We start from the raw sequence: 6,063 nt of genomic DNA, 5'->3' as shown, positions 1-6,063 counted from the left end.
TTTCAAGCAGAAATTTGCTTCCTGCAACACTAACTCAAAAAAGTTCTGGGACACTGTAAAGTCCATGGAGAATAAGAACACCTCCTCCCAGCTGCCCACTGCACTGAAGATAGGAAACACTGTCACCACTGATAAATCCACCATATTTGAGAATTTCAATAAGCATTTTTCTACGGATGGCCATGCTTTCCACCTGGATACTCCTACCCTGGTCAACAGCACTGCACCCCCCACAGCAACTCGCCCAAGCCTCCCCCATTTCTCTTTCACCCAAATCCAGATAGCTGATGTTCTGAAAAAGCTGCAAAATCTGGACCCCTACAAATCAGCCGGGCTAGACAATCTGGACCCTTTCTTTCTAAAATGATCCACCGAAATTGTTGCAACCGCTATTACTAGCATGTTCAACCTCTCTTCCGTATCGTCTGAGATCCCCAAAGACTGGAAAGCTGCCGCGGTCATGACACGCGGATGACACTCTAGACCCAAACTATTACAGACCGATATCTATCCTGCCCTGCCTTTCTAAGGTCTTCGAAAGCCAAGTTAACAAACAGATCACCGACCATTTCGAATCCCACCGTACCTTCTCCGCCATGCAATCTGGTTTCCGAGCTGGTCATGGATACACCTCAGTCATGCTCAAGGTCCATAATGATATCATAACTGCCATTGATAAGAGACAATACTGTGCTGTATTCATCGACCTGGCCAAGGCTTTCGACTCTGTCAATCACCACAATCTTATCGGCAGACTCAACAGCCTTGGTTTCTCAAATGACTGCCTCGCCTGGTTCACCAACTACTTCTCAGACTGAGTTCAGTGTGTCAAATCGGAGGGCCTGTTGTCCGGACCTCTGGCAGTCGCTATGAGGGTGCCACAGGGTTCAATTCTCGGGCCGACTCTTTTCTCTGTATACATCAATGATGTTGCTCTCGCTGCTGGTGATTCTCTGATCCACCTCTACGCAGACGACACCATTCTGTATAATTCTGGCCCTTCTTTTGACACTGTGTTAACAAACCTCCAGATGAGCTTCAATGCCATACACCTCTCCTTCCGTGGCCTCCAACTTCTCCTAAATGCATGCTCTTCAACCCATTGCTGTGCACACCTGCCCGCCCGTCGAGCATCACTACTCAGGACGGTTCTGACTTAGAATATGTGGACAATGCCATTCGTTTTGTCACCAAAGCCCCATATAATATTCACCACTGCGACGTGTATGCTCTCGTTGGCTGGCCTTTTCTTCATATTCATCGCCAAAGCCACTGGATCCAGGTAATCTATAAGTTTTTCCTCTGTAAAGCCCCACCTTAATCACAGCTCACTGGTCACCATAGCAGCATCCACCCGTAGCACAACAGGTATATCTCCCCGGACACCCCCAAAGCCTACTCCTCCTTTGGCCGCCTTTCCTTCCAGTTCTCTGCTGCCAATGACTGGAACGAACTTCAAAAATCACTGAAGCTGGAGACTCATATCTCCCTCACTAACATTAAGCACCAGCTGTCAGAGCAGCTCACAAATCACTTTACCTGTAAATAGCCCATCTGTAAATAGCCCATCCATCTACCGCATCCCTCATACGGTTATTTATTTGATTTATTTTGCTCCTTTGCACACTCATCTCCTGCACATCTATCACTCCAGTGTTTAATTGCTATATTGTAATTATTTCAGCACTATGGCCTATTTATAGACATTTTTTCTATTGTATTATTGATTGCGTGTTTGTTTATTCCATGTGTTGTTGTTTGTGCAGCACTGCTTTGCTTTATCTTCCCCAGGTCGCAGTTGTAAGTGAGAACTTGTTCTCAACTAGCCTACCTGGTTAAATAAAGGTTCAATATTTGTTTTATTTAAACAAACGCTGCAGCAGCACACAGGGTGTGCCGCAGCATGATGCAACTTTTAAAGGAGGAACAGTTGTAGAAACAGTGCTGAACTTTCTCCATTTATAGACCATTTGTTTTACATCAAGGCTTTTAGAGACACGTTTGTATCCCTTTCCAGCTTTATGCAAGTCAACAATTCTTAATCTTGGGTCTTCTGAGATCTCTTTTGTTCGAGGCATGGTTCACATCAGGCAATACTTCTTGTGAATAGCAAACAAAAATTTTGTGAGTGTTTTTTTATAGGGCCGGGCAGCTCTAACCAACATCTCCAATCTCATCTCAATGATTGTACTCCAGGTTAGCTGACTCCTCACTCCAATTAGCTTTTGGAGAAGTCATTAGCCTAGGGGTTCACATACTTTTTCCAACCTACACTGTGAATGTTAAAATGATGTATTCAATTTAGACAAGAAAATTACAATAATGTGTGTGTTATTAGTTGAAGCGGACTGTGTTTGTTTGTTGTTGTGACTTAGATGAAGATCAGATCAAATTGTGTGACCAATTTATGCAGAAATACAGATAGTTCCTAAGGGTTCACTTACTTTTTCTTGCCACTGTATTGTGTTATTGTTTTTACCATAGAGGACCACTTTGGAAACAAGTGATTTACAGTGCCTTGCGAAAGTATTCGGCCCCCTTGAACTTTGCGACCTTTTGCCACATTTCAGGCTTCAAACATAAAGATATAAAACTGTATTTTTTTGTGAAGAATCAACAACAAGTGGGACACAATCATGAAGTGGAACGACATTTATTGGATATTTCAAACTTTTTTAACAATTCAAAAACTGAAAAATTGGGCGTGCAAAATTATTCAGCCCCCTTAAGTTAATACTTTGTAGCGCCACCTTTTGCTGCGATTACAGCTGTAAGTCGCTTGGGGTATGTCTCTATCAGTTTTGCACATCGAGAGACTAAAATGTTTTCCCATTCCTCCTTGCAAAACAGCTCGAGCTCATTGAGGTTGGATGGAGAGCATTTGTCAACAGCAGTTTTCAGTTCTTTCCACAGATTCTCGATTGGATTCAGGTCTGGACTTTGACTTTGCCATTCTAACACCTGGATATGTTTATTTTTGAACCATTCCATTGTAGATTTTGCTTTATGTTTTGGATCATTGTCTTGTTGGAAGACAAATCTCCGTCCCAGTCTCAGGTCTTTTGCAGAATCCATCAGGTTTTCTTCCAGAATGGTCCTGTATTTGGCTCCATCCATCTTCCCATCAATTTTAACCATCTTCCCTGTCCCTGCTGAAGAAAAGCAGGCCCAAACCATGATGCTGCCACCACCATGTTTGACAGTGGGGATGGTGTGTTCAGCTGTGTTGCTTTTACGCCAAACATAACGTTTTGCATTGTTGCCAAAAAGTTCAATTTTGGTTTCATCTGACCAGAGCACCTTCTTCCACATGTTTGGTGTGTCTCCCAGGTGGCTTGTGGCAAACTTTAAACAACACTTTTTATGGATATCTTTAAGAAATGGCTTTCTTCTTGCCACTCTTCCATAAAGGCCAGATTTGTATACGACTTTACGACTGATTGTTGTCCTATGGACAGAGTCTCCCACCTCAGCTGTAGATCTCTGCAGTTCATCCAGAGTGATCATGGGCCTCTTGGCTGCATCTCTGATCAGTCTTCTCCTTGTATGAGCTGAAAGTTTAGAGGGACGGCCAGGTCTTGGTAGATTTGCAGTGGTCTGATACTCCTTCCATTTCAATATTATCGCTTGCACAGTGCTCCTTGGGATGTTTAAAGCTTGGGAAATCTTTTTGTATCCAAATCCGGCTTTAAACTTCTTCACAACAGTATCTCGGACCTGCCTGGTGTGTTCCTTGTTCTTCATGATGCTCTCTGCGCTTTTAACGGACCTCTGAGACTATCACAGTGATGGTGCATTTATACGGAGACTTGATTACACACAGGTGGATTGTATTTATCATCATTAGTCATTTAGGTCAACATTGGATCATTCAGAGATCCTCACTGAACTTCTGGAGAGAGTTTGCTGCACTGAAAGTAAAGGGGCTGAATAATTTTGCACGCCCAATTTTTCAGTTTTTGATTTGTTAAAAAAGTTTGAAATATCCAATAAATGTCGTTCCACTTCATGATTGTGTCCCACTTGTTGTTGATTCTTCACAAAAAAAATACAGTTTTATATATTTATGTTTGAAGCCTGAAATGTGGCAAAAGGTCGCAAAGTTCAAGGGGGCCGAATACTTTCGCAAGGCACTGTAATTAATGCTTTTAAGTGATATCCTCTGGGTCCACATTGTACATTTTGTTGTATATGTCTGTTCCCCAAAATAAAATAAATTCAATAACATTAAGTGGAGTTACACATCCTTTTACCTCAGATTGGTGATGTTAGTTTAAAAGTAGTTTAGTTTCCATCTACGTAACAAATATCATAAACTTTCTGTCCAAAAATGATGCAGAAAAATTAATCCATGCTTTTGTCACTTCTAGGTTAGACTACTGCAATAATCTACTTTCCGGCTACCCGGATAAAGCACTAAATAAACTTCCGTTAGTGCTAAACACGGCTGCTAGAATCCTGACTAGAACCAAAAAATTTGATCATATTACTCCAGTGCTAGCCTCCCTACACTGGCTTCCTGTCAAAGCAAGGGCTGATTTCAAGGTTTTACTGCTAACCTACAAAGCATTACATGGGCTTGCTCCTACCTATCTCTCTGATTTGGTCCTGCCGTACATACCTACACGTACGTTACGGTCACAAGACGCAGGCCTCCTAATTGTCCCTAGAATTTCTAAACAAACAGCTGGAGGCAGGGCTTTCTCCTATAGAGCTCCATTTTTATGGAACGGTCTGCCTACCCATGTCAGAGACGCAAACTCGGTCTCAGCCTTTAAGTCTTTACTGAAGACTCATCTCTTCAGTGGGTCATATGATTGAGTGTAGTCTGGCCCAGGAGTGGGAAGGTGAACGGAAAGGCTCTGGAGCAACGAACCGCCCTTGCTGTCTCTGCCTGGCCGGTTCCCCTCTTTCCACTGGTATTCTCTGTCTCTAACCCAATTACACGGGCTGAGTCACTGGCTTACTGGGGATCTCTCATACCGTCCCTGGGAGGGATGCGTCACCTGAGTGGGTTGAGTCACTGATGTGATCATTCTGTCTGGGTTGGCGTCCCCCCTTTGGGTTGTGCCGTGGCGGAGATCTTTGTGGGCTATACTCAGCCTTGTCTCAGGATGGTAAATTGGTGGTTGAAGATATCCTTCTAGTGGTGTGGGGGCTGTGCTTTGGCAAAGTGGGTGGGGTTATATCCTTCCTGTGGGAAGGCCCTGTGTCCTCGGATGGGGCCAAAGTGTCTCCTGAAACCCCTCCTGTCTCAGCCTCCAGTATTTATGCTGCAGTAGTTTATGTGTCGGGGGGCTAGGGTCAGTTTGTTATATCTGGAGTACTTCTCCTGTCCTATTCGGTGTCCTGTGTGAATTTAAGTGTGCTCTCTCTAATTCTCTCTTTCTCTCTTTCTTTCTCTCTCTCTCTGAGGACCTGAGCCCTAGGACTATGGGCTCAGGACTACCTGACATGATGACTCCTTGCTGTCCCCAGTCCACCTGGCCATGCTGCTGCTCCAGTTTCAACTGTTCTGCCTTATTATTATTGGACCATGCTGGTCATTTATGAATATTTGAACATCTTGGCCATGTTCTGTTATAATCTCCACCTGGCACAGCCAGAAGAGGACTGGCCACCCCACATAGCCTGGTTCCTCTATAGGTTTCTTCTTAGGTTTTGGCCTTTCTAGGGAGTTTTTCCTAGCCACCGGGCTTCTACACCTGCATTGCTTGCTGTTTGGGGTTTGAGGCTGGGTTTCTGTACAGCACTTTGAGATATCAGCTGATGTACGAAGGGCTATATAAATACATTTGATTTGATTTATAGTCATCACGATGACATAAGATTGATTGCTTAAAACAGATCAATATCTTTGGCTTTGTACCATTGACTTTGTCACATGCTCCGGGATGCGCAGGGGGATCTGTCATATGCCGTATGCCGTATGCCTTAACCGCCAGACCATCTCTAGGGACCCATTTATGAACTTTGAGTGGTTATATTTCTGCAGCCCTATCCCTCAGCTGTTTACCAAAACAAGTGGCAGGGTGGCAGTTCTGTTGTTTTTCTAATCCCAGA

The sequence above is a fragment of the Oncorhynchus mykiss genome, chromosome 21 (assembly GCF_057628025.1).
Source record: "Oncorhynchus mykiss isolate SJ-2025 chromosome 21, ASM5762802v1, whole genome shotgun sequence".
Lineage (NCBI taxonomy): Eukaryota > Metazoa > Chordata > Actinopteri > Salmoniformes > Salmonidae > Oncorhynchus > Oncorhynchus mykiss.
Note: the sequence above shows the minus strand (reverse complement) of the source record.